Source organism: Ambystoma mexicanum, chromosome 2p (genome assembly GCF_040938575.1).
Source record: "Ambystoma mexicanum isolate Mex_15411 chromosome 2p, UKY_AmexF1_1, whole genome shotgun sequence".
In the NCBI taxonomy this organism is placed as follows: domain Eukaryota; kingdom Metazoa; phylum Chordata; class Amphibia; order Caudata; family Ambystomatidae; genus Ambystoma; species Ambystoma mexicanum.
In genome coordinates, this window is record NC_090923.1 from 1,282,494,389 (window position 1) to 1,282,511,967 (window position 17,579).

Sequence of the window (17,579 nt, forward strand, 5' to 3'; positions counted from 1 at the left end):
TTTTTCACTCAACCTCAAGCAGTCGCAGCTGCAGCCTACGCAGAGACTGACCTTCTTGGTCCTCATTTGGGACACATGCTCCGAGAAAGTTTTTCCCTCGGAGGACAAGAACACTGCCATCAAGAGGGCCATGGTGCACTTCCTCAGCAGAGACGTGACCTCGGGTGGTGGTACCAACACCTACTGTGTTTCATGGCAGCAGTCCTCTTGGCCGTCCCCCACGCGAGACTCTGGGATAAGGATGATACAGCTGCACTTTGCAGTATCCTGCAACAAGGAACAGGGCCCTCAGTCAGAGATGATCAACATTCTTCCGTCGCTTCACCCAGACCTCATATGATGGTCCAGGGACTACAACCTGCGGACGCAGCAAGCCTTTCCGGCAACCTACACCACAAGTCACCATCACCACGGACTCCTTTCTCGAGGGTTGGGGGGCCACTCTGGACAACCACTGCGTCCATGGCACCAGACCCAGCACGGTCATCGAGGGCAGGGTCGTCCTCATTCAGACAACTCGACCAGCATGTTCTATGTCAACAAGCAGGGAGGTTACAGATCCCCCACCCCCTATGTGCAGGCTGGCAGTCAGCATGTGGGAGTGGGCCCTGGAGAACATTACCTCACGGCGGTCCACCTGCTGGGGAATCCAACCTGGAGGCAGACAGGCTCAGCAGACTGGCAATGGACAACTACGAGTGGCAGTTGAACGACCTAGTGCTGCAGGAGATCCTTCGCAAATGGTGTCACCCTCAGGTGGACCTCTTTGCCTCCCGGGGCAACAAGAAGTGCCAACTGTTCGCCTCCTGGCAGGGTCAGGGCCTGGGCTCCCTGGGCAATGCTTTTCAGATCAGGTGGGACGGAATAACAGCATACGTCCTTCTGCCCACTCCCCTGATTCACAGGGTGATCGGCAAGACCAAGGAGTCTTGCCTCCTCAGCATCATCCTAATAGCTCCATGCTGGCCAGCCAGGCCATGGTTTTCGCAGCTGCTCAGCCACTCGGAGAGGCCTCCCATTCGCCTGCCAACGGGTCCAGCACATCTTCTGCCGGAGCAGGGGGGCAGGGTCCTCCCCCCGCACCAGAGAAATTAGCCCTCACAGCGTGGTTCCTGAACAGGTCACGCTAGGACATCTAAGCCTCTCTCAGGCTATTCTAGAGATCATACAGGGCGCCAGGAGCAAATCTACCAGGGCCCAGTATAAAAGCAAGTGGACCAAATTCCGTAACTCGGCAGACTCGAAGGGCTTCGACCCTCTAACATGTTCCCTGGACGACGTGCTCTCCTTTTTGGCGCATCTCCACCATTCAGGTGTGCAGGTGGACACTTGCCACACCTACCTGGCAGCATTTGGGGCATACAGAAACTCAGAGGAGAGTTTTTACTCTTCCAACCCAATTGTCAAGAGACATTTGATGGGTCTCGCCAGGCTCTACCCGCCCATCAAGAGGCTGCACCGCGTTTGAGACCTCAAGATAGTCTTGGGTCCCCTGGCGCAGAAACCAATCGAACCAATTGCATCTGCAGACATCCGGCTGGTCACCATTAAGACGGCCTTGTTTGTCAGCCTCACCTCGGCTGGTTGCCTCGGAGCGATACACTACGTTTCACAAGGACAAGGCAGTCCTACCTAAGGTGCCATCTGCATTCCATCTGATCGAAGAGATTGTGTTGCTCATGTTTTTTGCTGATCCCAAAAACGAGGCACAGCGAGTTCTGCACGGCCTTGATGTCAGGCGTGCCCTGAAATTCTACCTGGACAGGACCAAGGGCTTCCGCAAGTCGGACGCTCTTCATCACCTTCAGAGAATCAAGACCGGGGTATCGGGCCTCCAAAGCCACCATATCCCGTTGGATGGTCTCGGCCATCAAAGAAACCTACGAGGGACAGCACAAGCCACTGCTGGCCAACATGCACGCCCACCTGGTCAGAGCCTAGGCAACAGCCATCGCTTTCCAGTGGCATGTCCCCTGGCAAGTCATAAGCTGTACGGCCACATGCTCCACCCATTCGGCTTTGTATAAGCACTTCTGTTTGGATGCAGGCTCTAGATCAGACGCGGCTTTCGGTCAGGCAGTTTTTAGAAACGTGTTTGCTTAAGGAGGGTATCCTTTCCACCCTGGGGCTACACTGTTGTAATCGCCCATGCAGTATGGAGGGAAGGGGACAGGACGTTAGAGTAATTAGAAGTTACTCACCGTATACTCTTAGTCCCCTTTCCTCCATACGTCCCACCAACCTCCCCCCCTAATAAAGCTGGTGTCATTGGGCAATGTTAAATCTATTATCGACTCGTCTATCGGGACTGAGGTGTGGCGGTGGAGTCAGGGCAGCGCATGCTCCCAGTGCCGCGCCCTGCACGCCTCTAATTTTAAAGGGCAAAGAGGCACTTTCCAGTGAAAAGGGTTCCGTCTCCCGTCCCTCGCGACAGACACCCATGCAGCGTGGAGGAAAGGGGATTAAGTACGTTAGTCACTACGTTGAGTAACTTATTATTTACTCACTGTAGTGACTAGAATACTCCGAGTCCCCTTTCCTCCAAACGTCCCACCCGCCTTCCCCTGCTAGTATACCAAGGGATAATATGTACTAAGAAAAGCCATGTATCTAAGCGTCCGTTGTGTTCAAAGGGGACTGAGGTGAGGTGCCGGAGGGCGGGGCCTCATCGGGGTGTTACCACACCTTAGGCTGCGACCGTGTGCGCTGCACTACATTTTAAATGGAAGCTCATTTTTTCGCTGCCAAAGGTTCCGGTACCGTCCCCATGTTGGGGGACGCCCACAGGGATGGAGGAAAAGGAACTATGGACCCTGAGTACTCTAGTCACTATGGTGAGTAACTTTAATTTTCTGAAAATGGAATGAGCAGTTTTAAAGGAATGGTTCGCCCAACATTTTTTATTTCAAAAATAGATAGCCAATATCAAAAAAGATTGCCATTTTTTTTTAAGTCCCTATGTAAAATTTTTAGCAATTCAAGCTCAAAGATAGCACAAGGGGGCATCCATTTTGTGAAATGGATGCCCGCCGCTGTGCTCGCTTTGGCGGCACTAATGAAGGAAAAGCCAGCAAGCTGTAGTAAACAAAAGCTACCACTGGGTGGCTTTTCCTTCATTGGTGCCGGGACTCGGAGGACGCGGACCGGAGACTACAGGCAGAAAAGCTGCAGCTGCATCTCGGTAAGTGCTATTTATTATTTTTTTTAAATAAGCTGGTCTAACTGCTCTGTGGCAGCATCCGTGTCCTATTCCCCTGGTTAGCTCCACCATTTCTGGGACGTATCGTCCGGCTAGAGGAGACCCTTCATTCCTCTCCGCTCCCCCTTCCCCAGAGGGGCTTGTTATGCAGGCTGCTACAGTCTCTTCCATACCAGCTTCCTCAACTTCCACTTTACCTCCCGACAGTGAAGTGAAAAGGGTTGATGCCTTTTCAAAAAAGGCATTTACTTCGGGCAGTATGGCCCTTCAAGCTACCAATGTGGCAAGCAGCTTTGCCAAGTATTCATTTGGTCTTTGGACAGCAGTGGAGAGTGCAGCGCACTACCTCCCTGAGGGGGGAAATGCGCGAGGGCTTCCTACAGCTGGTGGAGGATGGGAAAGAGGTGGGGCGTTCTATGGCGTCTGCAGTAACGCAGTGGAGGGAGGCCTACTTGAAAATGTCTGGCTTTTTGCCTAATGTCCAGGTTAAATTGCTGAACATGCCCTTCGAGGGCGATTTTTATGTTCGGCATAAAGCCGACGATTCTTGGGAGAAATATAAGGAATCCTAAAACGCTGCTAAATCTTTAGGCCTAGCTGGACAGCGGGCCAAACCTGCCTTCAGCTTCGCCTCTAGGCAAGTGGCTACAGGCGGTATGCTTCTTATGGCAGGAGAGCGCTGCTCCCACCGGCCAGGCAAGGGCAGAAGCATTTCACATACTCTGGAAGGGCCAGGGGTACATGTAAAGCACAACAAGCAGCATCAGCGGCGGGACCGACCCAGCCTTCCGTAGCTGCTTTGTTTTCCCCTCCCACAACGTACCGGTTAGTAGGTGGTTGTCGGACCACTGGCTCCAATGGCAGGAATACCACGACAGACCCCCACTACCTCCAATTCAACCGGGACAGGAGCTCCAGGAACAACTGTGAACCTTGTTGAAGGGTGCAGTGGAAGAGGATCGGGTTGGTATTCCTGTTATTTCCTGGTGCCCAAGAAGGGAGGAGGTCTCAGTCCCATTCTGGACCTCAGGGCCTTGAACAAGTTACTGAGGAAAGACAAATTCAGGATGGCAACGTTGAAAAAAATTATCCACGCTCAAGAACATCAGGACTGGCTGGTGTCCATAGACCTAGAGGACGCTTATTTCCATGTGCCGATACATTGCAAGCACAGGACATTCCTGAGGTTCCTTATACGGGACAAGCACCATCAGTTCAAAGTGCTTCCCTTTAGGGTGACCTCTGCTCCAAGGTTCTTCACCAAGCTTATGGCGGTAGTCGTGACTCAACTCAGGCGATCCGGGGTCCATGTATTTCTGTACATGGTCTGGCTGATCTGAGGGAAGTCGGCGGGGCAGGTCTTGTCTCATGAAGAGGACACCTGCCTGCTACTGCACAGGCTGGACTTCTCCCTAAACTTGAAGTCCCATATGACGCCAGTCCAAAGACTCCAGTTCATCGGAGCAGTCCTGGACACCCGGGTGAGAAAGGCCTTCCCTCCCAAGGAGAGTGTCGACAGCATAGCACAGAAGGTACAATTGTTCTGGAACCACGCCACCTTACCAGCGGCTTCCTTCCTCTGCCTCTTAGGTCTCATGGCCTCTTGTATTTTTCTGGTGCCAGAGGCCAGATTGCGCATGAGATACCTCCAGTGGCTCCTAAGGGACTAGTGGTCGCATTACCTCAGGGCACTCACAGATTCTCTCGAGGTGTCCATCCTAGTGGTCCACGACCTCAGCTGGTGGACCCCTTGCTCACTATTCTTAGAGAGGCACAGATCCACCCTACTGTTGAGGTCCAACCAGACCGAAACATGTGTCTGGGGTTTCTGTTGGTACTCTTGTTCAGAGGAGAATTGCCTAGCATTTCGGTGCTGGACTGCCCCAGGGCAGGACAAAGACTGATATGTTTGGGATATTTCTTCTCTGTGAAAGATAGTGAGCTAAAGACTCTGGGTAAGTCTCTCGTAACCAGGACTAATGTCTGGCGGAGGGACTCCCAGGACCCCCCTTGTTAAGGTGGACCAAATCACAGCAATCCTATGACGGGGGCACCCTTCTGGCCTCAGGCCTGAGTGGTCACGGATGCGTCTCTGATGGATTGGGACGCTCACTGCGAGGACTTGCAGGTGAGCAGCCTTTGGTCAGCGACGGAAGCCAGGTGACACATTAACAGGTTGAGTTGTGAGCCATCAGGCTAGCCCTGAAGGCTTTGCTCCATCTCTGGGGGGAGGACCTGTCCTGATCCTGACACAGTGTCTATGCACTACTTGAACAAGTAAGGGGGCCCGCGCTCCCTCCCCCTTTGCAGAGAGGCGATGCAGCTGTGGTTCCGGTTTCTGGAGAATCGATTCTCGGTCCTGGCAGTTCATCTGGTGGGGACAGAGAACGGCCTGGCGGATGCTCTGAGCAGGCAGAGCACGGTCTCCCGCGAGTGGGAAGTGTGCCAAGAGGTCCTGGAGGAGGTCTTCTTTCTCTGGAGTACCCCAACAGTGGATGTTTGCCATGGAGTCCAACAGAACGGACAATTTTGCTTGAGGGGAATGCCCAGCGAACGGTGCACGGGAGGGACGCGTACCTGTGTATTGGACCTTCCCTCTTCACTACAACTCCCCCCAAACCCCACCCCCCCAGCTATTCCAGTCATCCCATGGGTACTCAGGAGGTTGAAGAGTTTTTGACTGACCATGACCTTGATCGCCCCGGACTGGACGAGGAGAACGTGCTACTCTGATCTCTTGGATCTGACAATCTGTCTGCCTCACGGCCCTAATCTCCTGATCCAGTCGGAAGGCCGAGTATTCCACCCGAACCCAGAGTCCCGCAATCTACATGTGTGGCTCTTGAGAGGATGAAGTATGATGACTCGGACCTCTCAGAGGAGGTAATCCAGGTGTTGCTGGCTGCATGCAGACCAGCTACAAGATCGCAATATGCATGCAGGTGGAGAAGATTCGAGGCGTGGTGTAGGGAATGCAAGATCGATCCCATCTCTTTCCCCACCACTACAGTGATGGAGTTCCTTCTATCACTGGCCTCAGCAGGCCTCCAGGTTACCACAGGCAAAGGATATTTGGTGGCCTTGTCTGTGTTGAAAAGGTCACTGGAACAAGGTTCCTTCTTTAAGATCCTGGTTATGGCCCAATTCCTGAAGGGCCTGGTGAACAAGTTTCCGCCAATTCCCTTTGTTGTGCCAGATTGCGATTTGAATCTAGTGCTAACGTTGTTGATGGCGACTCCGTGTTGAGCCCATGCATTCCTGTTCTTTGAGACTGCTTTAGTTGAAAACAGCCCTTTTGGTGGCGAGTCAGCCTGGCGAGTTAGTGAGTGGCAGGCCTTTTGTCGCAAGCTCCTATTACTGCTTTTTTTTCTTTGGGAAAAGGTTTCCCTTAAAGTAAGACCTGGCTTTCTCCCGAAAGTGGTTTCTGAGTTGCACATTTCGCAGTCAATAGATTTGCCAATCTTCTACCCTCCCCCTCTCTAAGGAAGAGGAGCCGTTCCACCGCTTGGATCCCACGAGAGCCTTAAGCTTTTACGTCGCTAGGACGTCTGCGTTCAGAAAATCTGACCAGCTGTTAATGGCCCATTCTTTATCCCGCAAAGGTCTAGTGGCAAGGAAGTGGACTATCACGATGGATTATCATCTGCATCGCAGAATGTTACCAGTCTGCAGGCAGGGAGCTTCCTCCCAGTATCAGGACACACTCGGTGAGCAGGGGCTGGACTTCCACAGCCCTGCAGAGGGGAGATCCCATTAGGGACATTTGTCGTGTGGCCACATGGTCATCCTTGCACACATTTACCAGGCACTATTGTCTAGAGGTCGTCTGGGGTCTGATGCACGTTTTAGTAGGGCAGCTCGTAAAAATCTGCTACTGTAGCATTTTCTGGCCACCTCCGTGGTCTTGACCACAAAAGTGATGGGTGGAAGGTTTCGAATGAATCTAAACCACTGGCAATTGCTCTGGGCAACCTTCCACACCACCGTTTTTTAGCCCGTCTGCGCCATTGCAAAAGGGGACCAGCCATGTGCAAATCAGTCAGCAGCTGCCGCCACCGAAGGTAGCAGCCCAGCCCGTACTGCTAGGCCAGGTCCCCTCTGCACAGAAAACCAAGCAACCCCAGACATGTTTCGGCCTTGTTGGACCTCCTCAGTGAGGTGCAGCCTGGTTCCCTGTGGCGCAGCGAGCAAGGGACCCACGTCTGGGCATACCCTCTCTCACAAGGAGAAACAAACTGACCACAAAAGTGATGGGTGGAAGGTTTCGAATGAATCTAAACCACTGGCAATTGCTCTGGGCAACCTTCCACACCACCGTTTTTTAGCCCGTCTGCGCCATTGCAAAAGGGGACCAGCCATGTGCAAATCAGTCAGCAGCTGCCGCCACCGAAGGTAGCAGCCCAGCACGAACTGCTAGGCCAGGTCCCCTCTGCACAGAAAACCAAGCAACCCCAGACATGTTTCGGCCTTGTTGGACCTCCTCAGTGAGGTGCAGCCTGGTTCCCTGTGGCGCAGCGAGCAAGGGACCCACGTCTGGGCATACCCTCTCTCACAAGGAGAAACAAACTGACCACAAAAGTGATAGGTGGAAGGTTTCGAATGAATCTAAACCACTGGCAATTGCTCTGGGCAACCTTCCACACCACCGTTTTTTAGAATGTCTGCGCCATTGCAAAAGGGGACCAGCCATGTGCAAATCAGTCAGCAGCTGCCGCCACCGAAGGTAGCAGCCCAGCCCGAACTGCTAGGCCAGGTCCCCTACGGACAGAAAACCAAACAACCGCAGACATGTTTCGTCCTTCTTGGAACTCCTAAGTGAGGTGCAGCCTGATTCCCTGTGGCGCAGCGAGCAAGGGACCCACGCCTGGGCATACCCTCTCTCACAAGGAGAAACAAACTGACCACAAAAGTGATGGGTGGAAGGTTTCGAATGAATCTAAACCACTGGCAATTGCTCTGGGCAATCTTCCACACCACCGTTTTTTAGCCCGTCTGCGCCATTGCAAAAGGGGACCAGCCATGTGCAAATCAGTCAGCAGCTGCCGCCACCGAAGGTAGCAGCCCAGCCCGAACTGCTAGGCCAGGTCCCCTCTGCACAGAAAACCAAGCAACCCCAGACATGAAGACATCCCTTTTGGTGGCGAGTCAGCCTGGCGAGTTAGTGAGTGGCAGGCCTTTTGTCGCAAGCTCCTATTACTGCTTTTTTTTCTTCGGGAAAAGGTTTCCCTTAAAGTAAGACCTGGCTTTCTCCCGAAAGTGGTTTCTGAGTTGCACATTTCGCAGTCAATAGATTTGCCAATCTTCTACCCTCCACCTCTCTAAGGAAGAGGAGCCGTTCCACCGCTTGGATCCCAAGAGAGCCTTAAGCTTTTACGTCGCTAGGACGTCTGCATTCAGAAAATCTGACCAGCTGTTAATGGCCCATTCTTTATCCCGCAAAGGTCTAGTGGCAAGGAAGTGGACTATCACGATGGATTATCATCTGCATCGCAGAATGTTACCAGTCTGCAGGCAGGGAGCTTCCTCCCAGTATCAGGACACACTCGGTGAGCAGGGGCTGGACTTCCACAGCCCTGCAGAGGGTAGTTCCCATTAGGGACATTTGTCGTGTGGCCACATGGTCATCCTTGCACACATTTACCAGGCACTATTGTCTAGAGTCTGATGCACGTTTTAGTAGGGCAGCTCTGAAAAATCTGCTACTGTAGCATTTTCTGGCCACCTCCGTGGTCTTAACTGCTTTGGGAGTCTATCGGATGAGGAATCTACGAGAGTAAAGCAATCCATTGAAGCAGAAATTACTTCTCCCGCAGATTCCTCATCGCCCCTCCCTTCCATCCCTGCTCAAAAAGTTTTTGTGGCTTCGCGCATCTGTCTAAACGAAGGAACGCCAGGTGATGGCTCCGAGTTGACAGTTTCTATATGGCTAGTTGCTCTTTAAACAAAATTACAAAAAACTTACTTTCCATTTTTCTCTGATTCTTGGATTTTCACCCTTTGGAATTTCTCAGATTGTCAAGTTTTTAACAGGCTCGTTAGTCTTGACTTCCACTGTTTCCTCTGCAGCGGTCAAGCACAGGAGAAAAGAGGGAGCTGAGGTATGGGGCATGGTGATGTGGTATTTCTCCAGCATGGGGTCTGGCATGGATTCACATGCTCATGAATATTCCCCGTCGTCAGGCTGGGAATCCTCGGTAAAGAAAAGAATCAGTTTCGTTTCTGATCTGACTTTCGTAGTAGTAACCAATCACTGATTTCTGCGTCATACTGACCACAGCCAATGACTGCCCTCTCCCTAAGCCCCGCCTCTGGCTGCCATCCTCGCAGACACTAGCCCTGCAGCACACCGAAGAGACCATCTGATGCATGACTTCTCTCGGATTCTCCACCAACTTTCCAAAGTCATGCATATTGTCATCTCAGAATGCTCGGTTCTTGGGCACACGACTGGACATACTGCAATGTCTGGAGACCCCCACGGAGGAGAGCCTATATGCCATACGCCACAACGTTCAGCAGCTGTCCCCTATCCAGCGACCGACGGTTCGCTCCATCAAGTCGCTACTGGGGGATGATGTCTTACTGCATTCCTCTGGTACCCTACTGCAGGTTCCCTATTAGGCCTCTTCATGAGTTCCTGGACAGCAGGTGGAAACAGGTGTCCAGCTCCTGAAACAAGATCAAGCTTAGCCCGGCGTTCCACCGAACTCTGCAGTAGTGGAGTCCTTGACAACAACTCCCACAGGGCGCACCTTGTCACCCACCGGCGCATCAAGCCACAGTGATGACCGATGCCTCACTGGAGGGTTGGGGAGTGCACACAGGAAACTTCCACACCAGAGGTCTCTGGCAGTTGGAGGACAAGTCATTCAAACCCCAGCTACAAGACAAGGTGGTTTGCATCTTCACTGATAACACACCACCATGTTCTACATCAGGAAGCAGGGTGGGCATGCCCACCCTCCCATTCTCTCCAAGGAGTCGCAAATGCTGTGGAACAGGGCGATCTCGCCCAATATGCTCCTCATTCCGTTTCATCTGTCCCGGGTCCACAACACCATTGTGGATTCCATCAGCATGGAACTGCGATCCTGCCCCGAATGGGAACTCCGTCAAGACCAGGTTCTTTGTCCTTTCTCGACATTGGGCTGTCCGCAGATAGATCTATTTGCCACAGCAGCCAACTGGAAAGGCGCCCAATATGCCAGCAGTTGCCATCAACGGAGGAGCCTGGGATGCCTTCTCCATTTCATGGGAGGGATGTTTGTCTACGCGTTACCTCCATTCCCACTCCTCCAACCAGTGTTGAAAGCACTCAAACAGCCGGTGCAGGTTGATCCTTATTGCTCCGGCGTGGCCATGTCAAATTTAGTACTTCGACCTTCATTTCTCGGTAGCGCTTGCATCAACCTGTCGCCTCTTCCAGACCTCCTCTTCAGAGAAGGAGGATCTGTGCTACACCATGATCCAGCGTCCCTCAAATTGACGGCTTGGCTCCTGCAGCCTTAGGGTTTGGACATTTCACACTGCCTTTGGACTGCTGTGCAATCCTGGCGAAGGCTAGGGCCCCCTTTACTCTATCATGCTACAGGCACAAGTGGAGGCGTTTTACTATATGGTGTCATTCGCAACAAGTCAACAGTCTTAGAATCGGGCCTTTTCAGATGCTGCCATATCTGCTATCTTAAGCAAAAGCAGGCTTGGCACACGCATCCATTGCACCAAAAAAGTGGTAAGTTTAAAATCAATGGGAAAATCCCATAGAGAATATTCCGGTGGAATATTTCGCGTGGTAACCACTGCCACCAGCCAGAAACTCGACAAGGGGGGGACTGGACAGTGCCCCCTTGAGAACAGACCCAGGGGCAATATGATTAACCCCTTCCAGTACTTCCACAATATGATGGTTTGTACTGGTTCGGTTCACAATTTAGGACTAGTAAAGTCAATGGTGACTTTACATGCCCTGGGAGACAGTAGTCAGTTCCAGGGTATGTAGTCTGTTTGGGGTCACTATGACACCCCTGTGTTACTGCACTGAGGGTGCTGTGTAACACACACATACAAAATAGATGATACCCTATGGAGTAAAAGACCCCATAGCCCATAAACACATACAAAGTCAAAGACATACCTCAAATCATGCCTAAGAGTGGGAGGAAAAGAGTCTCACTCTTAGCAGGAGAAAAAAACAAACCCCAAAAATCCAGCAAAGCTGCTGCGAGACTCACTAGGTTTGGGAAATTAGCCTTATAAGAGAATTCTCCCTAACACGCAATCCAATATATACTGGGGCAGGAGGAGTCTATTTTCTCGACAATCAGGCGGACCTGTTAGTACTGGCCCAAGGGCTACCTACATGATTCCAGCACCCTAGACACCTCTCCAGAGCTAGAGCTCCAACAGGGCCAGCCCTACACTCATACTCACTTTAAGTTCAGGGCCGTAGTGGAAAGGGTGGTAGACACCCTAGGTCTGAAGACGGCGTCAGTGCCTACTCCCAGATACAAACTGACAGACCTACTGGGCGAGGGTCCTGTAACTGAACACAACATGACACTCAATCCGGCAATTGCTGGTCACCTAGCCTCCTTGTGGCAGAATCCATGTTCCATTGTTTTATAGTGATTGCATCGAATGCCAAAACATCTAAAAAAAGAAAAAAAGGGCATTGAATGGGCTTTAAGGGGTAAAAAACGGATGTCCCACCCCAACCCCTGTTTTTTTACTCCTTAAAACCCATTATAATTAAAATAAAACCTTTACCTTTGAAAAAAATGCATACAATGCTTTATTTTCCGATGCATTTTTTTAATGCTTTTGGCATTCAATGCTTTGTATTCGATGTAATGACTGGATACCGTTCCATTCCCCCGGTCAGCTCTACCTTCACAGGGATGTACAGGCCAGCAAGAGGCAACCCATCATTTCTCCAGCATGTAGTTTGGCATGGATTCACATGCTCATGAATATTCCCTGTTGTCAGGCTGGGAATCCTCGGTAAAGAAAAAAGCAGTTTCAGTTTTGTTTCTGAACTGTCTTTCTACTAATAAGCAATCACTGGTCTCTGGGTCAGACTGCCCCCAGCCAATGACTGCCCTCTACCTAAGCCCCTCCTCTGGCAGCCATCTTCAGATTTTTACTGCACGTTCAAGTGTTGGGAGTCCTTGTGCTTTAGCTCTCGAGCTGTTACTGCATTTTGTGTTTTTTCAAAGTGTTTATTCTTATATTTTCGGTCAATCGAGCCTCAAGCTCCACCGATTCTACTTCCGATCAATGGGGACACGTTTCGGAATTTCCGTCAAGTTTTTGCTTCTTGGAGGATTATTCCGGAATATCTTTGAGGCCTACACCGCGTGGTCATGGCCCAGGACAATGGAAACACAACGCCTGTTGGATCGAAGCTGTTCAGGAGCTGCCGTGGTAGTGGATTACAGAATGTCTTCAAAGAAGAGGAGCACGCGCCGGTGCCTATACTGCCTTCACGACAAATGGCACGTGGAGAATGACTGCGTTTTTTAAGAACATGTCCGAACGGACAATAAAGGATTGTCGCGTTCGACTCACCAACTGGCTGCAGGGGAAGAGCCCAGCTGCAGGTGAGAAGAAGTAGTCAGAGCGGTCTTCTAAGACCTTTTGAGGGTGCTCCAGCGACAGGGAGGGCACCGGGAGCGCCGATGGTTCGGGCTCCTTGGCTGCCAGGCAGGGCGCGATGTCACTGACGCCATCATCCACGAGTCAACGCTCTGGCTCGGTGAAGAGTAAGTCGGAGAACCCAGGTAAGCTTTGGGAGAAGCCCCGGTCGATCCCGACGGTGACAGCCGAGAGGGCGCAAGACAGCTACCCTCCCCCTAAGGTGAAGGCCTCAGGCGCGCCCAAGGTCGCGAAGGCCTCGATCGAATGAGTTGTGACGACCCTGGCAAAGCCTGTGGAGGCTACCCCAGTGGAGACTGCCGGGCGTAGAGTTCCCCTGCCACCCGGGAGGGAATAATCTTTTCAGCCTGTCGAGAAGACCTCCGTGAAACCCCAGGAGGAGAAAGAGGGGGGAGGGGTGGCAAGGTAGCCATAACGGACACAGATACCACCTCTGAAGATGAGCTGGCTGATGTTGCAAAGATCCTGGACAAGATGTTCGAGGAAGTCCGGTCCTACAGGAGGGATCCCAACGAGGCGGACGTAGAGAGCAACGATGGAGCCGATGAGGAGCCGCGGGCTGTGGAGGAGATGGAGGACCCCACTCCCCAGCCATCACTCCCATCGCAACCGATGCCTATGCCACAGGACAACTGAGGAGCAATCTTGATGGCTATCCAGACCCTGTGTACGGAGATGAGGACAAGGTTGCCCTTACCCCCAGCGGACGATCCAGCGGCGCCTGGGCCGTCAGGAAGCCAACCGAATAAGCGGAGGTGAATCCACCCCCCCTCCTTTCCAGCCTTCACGTCCTTCCCCCTCCACCGAGGGATGAGACGAGAACGGGGGACGGATGACGACGACAGTGGTGACGACGAGACAGATCTCCCATCACCCCCTGCCCAAGCCTCCCCTCCTGACGAAATTGGCTCCTTTCACGCCATGATCGCCAGGGCATCGGAGCTGTTCCAGCTTTGTCCTGAAGAGCAGAAGGAGGGTTTCCTCTACCAATGACGGGAGGCCAAGAGGAAGATCGTCCCCCTCAGTACCGTTACTAGACAACATCTGGGACGATGAGAAGTAGTACCGGGTCCCAGATTCCGCCCCGATGTGCCTTAGAGCTCAGCCGTCCCCGGATTCAGTGGTCTCCGCAGCGGCCAAGAAGAAATCGGCAGGGGCAAGGGGATCAACTTCCACCTCCCCACCGGACGGCGAGGGGAAGAAGCTGGATGCCATGGGATGACTATTCATCTCGTCGGTGGCAACGACCATCAAAGCGGCCAATGATCGTGGCACGCTACGACAGGGAGCTGTGGTTCAAGTTCGCTCCCCTCCTGGATTTCCTGCCAGACGACAAGAGGGCGGAGGCACTTGAAATTCTACAGGAAGGCAAGGTGGCGTCGGACACCGTGTTTCGACAGATAGGCAACAGCGTTTGCCGACGCGGTTGGCTCAAGGCTACCGACTTCCGTGAGGACATTCAGACCAGGGTACTAGACATGACCTTCAACAAGAACAACCTGTTCGGCAAGGCAGTGGACGAGTCCCTGCAGGTCATCCAGGCGGACACTGAGACGGCCCGGGCCTTGGGTTCTCTCCATCAACGACGGCTGTCCTTTCGGACCCCCGGAGGCAAGTCTCAAGGTGCCTACAAAGGATTTGGTGGCGGTTTCTCGTACCGCCAAGCGGCCTGCTCATCGTTGCAGCAAGGCCAGAGGACGACGACGTCGCCAAGTAGGCCAAGGCGACAAGGCCTCTGCGAAACAAGATTGAACCGGCCGTGACGTCGGGCCCCCACCCGAGGACCCCAATGGGAGGCCGGCTGGCGAAATTCGTCAGCGCATGGAAGTCCATCTCCACGGACCGTTGGGTGCTGGATGCGCTGGCCCGCGGGCACACTCTGGAATTCCAAAGAAAGTGTCCCCATCTACAACCCGTGGCCAGGAAGGAAAACCATGTGCCACAGCTACTTCTGCAGGAACGAGCAATGCTGAAAAAGGGTGTGATAGAACTTGTCCCGAAGAGGCTCCGGAGTATACTCGCGGTACTTCCTCGTCCAAAAGAAGACCAGCGGTTGGCGACCCATCCTGGACCTTCGTCGTCTAAACTACATCAAGTCCCAGAAATTCCGGATGGTCACCCTTCAGCACGTGCTGGGACAGCTGGAGGAGGACGACTTCCTATCATCGCTGTACTTGGAGGATGCCTACTTCCACATCCCCATGGACATCGATGGTTCCTACGATTCGTGGTCCAAGGGTGACACTACCAGTTCAAGGCCCTGCCCTTCGGATTGAAGTCGGTGCCCAGGGTCTTCACCAAGTGCCTGGCACCGGTGGCGGCACGGCTGCGCCTGCAGGGGATCCACGTTTACCCCTACCTGGATGATTGGCTCATCCGAGTAAAGTCAAGGGAACTTGCCGTCGATCACACAACGAAGACCGTTCAACTGCTCACGGATTCGGGATTCTCGATCAACTTTGCGAAATCCCACTTGGTACCGTCGCAAGACGCCCTGTTCCTGGGTGCCAGACTCGACACAGTGGCGCAATTGGCTTTGCTGTGGGAGGAAAGGACGAAGGCCATCCTGGGCACGGTGCAACAGCTGTTGACCATGGACATGGCTAGGGTGAAGTCCATCAAGTCCCTACTCGGCATGATGTCATTGTGCATCTACCTCGTGCGCCTATGTAGGTTGCGGATGCGACCACTGCAGGAGTTCCTCGACGCCCTTCTTGTGGTAAGGGTTATCTTCCAACAAGTTAGCAATGTCTTTAGCTTCACAACTTCAATTTAAGTATTTCTTAACCAGAAACACACTGGTGCTGTTTGTTACACTGTTGTGATTGCCACACACAGGTTATGATCCACTCCTTCTGAATACCTTTTATCAGAAGGACAGCCCTCCTGCCACTCATTTCCCTTCTTAATATCAACCAAATGCTGACAATGGTTCTTTTTCACTCCTACACTACTTTGGCAATGTGGGTGATAGTCAGTTCCTCTTATAACCTTCTTTATATATGGGCAATATGTTAATGCAACCCCCAGGGTCAGGATCAGGAAGCGTCAGCCTTTCCCTGGCCACCTGGGTGGAAACTTAAGGTAGGATTTTTGTGAGGACTCCGCAGGATTCATCACATACCCTTAGCCTAAATACCTGACCTCCCGGTCCAGGTTTTGTTCCCCCTCCTACATCATCGGCCTTCCACACATTCATAGAAGGTTCACATGCCTTCCAGTCCCATAATGGATACTCTGAGAAAGTTTCTTCTTCTACCCAGAAATATTGAGGAGAATACACAGAAGATATTTTCTCAGTTTGTTTGTCAAAACCTTTAACTGGTTTCAATTGTATCTGTGCTACTCAAAAAAACCCATTCATCAAAATGGGGAACTTCACTCCCTAAGCTAAGATCTCACCCAATGGAGTCCTCTTGTTTCCCTGGCACGATTCTCCTCCCAGGTGATCATCCTGGCTAATACCACTCCCAGGGTCAGGCTGAGGAAGCGCCTGCCTTTCCCTGGCTGCTGTGGAGGAGACTTTAGGTAGGGTTTTTGTGAGGATTCCGCACGATTCATCACAGTACTCCACCTATTTTCTGGTTACCAAGAAAGGCAGAGGACTGCGTCCCATCTTGGACATGAGATGATTGAACATGTTCCTGAGGAAGGACTGATTCAAGATGGTCACTTTATTGCAGATCCTCCAGGCTTTTCAGCTCCAGGATTGGATGAGATTACTCCAGGATTGGATGGTGTCACTCGATCTTCAGGATGCTCACTTTCATTTGCCTATACATACCAAGCACAGAAAGCACCTGAGGTTTGCCTTTGGCAGTTCTCACTATCAGTTTCGATTACTGCCTTTCGGGCTCATCTGTGCCCGAGGGTCTTTACCAAGTTCATGGCAGTGGTGGCAGCGAATCTAAGGAGGGGAGGGATTTACATCTTTCCCTACCTAGAGGATTGGCTACCAAACAGGCTATGGAACATCTCAACACCTATCATTCTCTCCACAAACTGGGCTTCTCCCTTAATTTCAAGAAGTTCCTGGTGATACCTTCTCAGACACTGCAATTCATTAAAGCGGTCATGCACTCTTCCTCAGGGAAGGCTCAACATATCTTGCAGATAGTTACAAGATTTCAGAACGCCCAATATCTACTGACATTCGACTTTGTAGTTGCTTGGCCTCAAGGCATCCTGCATTTACTTGGTGCCAGAAGCCCATCTAAGGATGAGGTCCCTCTAGTAGGCGCTCAGATCCCAATGGTCACAATTATCAAGCAAGATGACAGACCTTCTTCCCGATCAGAGCAAGATCGCACAAGATCTTCTGTGGTGGGACTGCGAGGAGAATGTGATTATTGATGGGTTTTTTTTAATTGTGTTGCATGGTTTAACATATAAACCTTAACAGATACACAGACATTTTACTACAAAAACAATCATAATTAATATAAAATTTTGCGTATAACCTATCACGTTCATTCATAAAGATCATACAATTCAATAAAATCCTCTTCATCAACTTTTCTAAAAATCCTGCATAAGAATTAATACTTAATAGAAAATGGTATAATGCAATTCGTTTTTACAATATGCAATGATCCATAAAAAAAGGTTCGCAACATAGAAGGCTTGCAATGGAATGCATTCTGTTATTAGATGTTTTAAGGATTCCTCATCAACTTGGCAGTGCCGACAAATGGAGGTACTAAGTCCCTTTTCCTTTCACAAATAG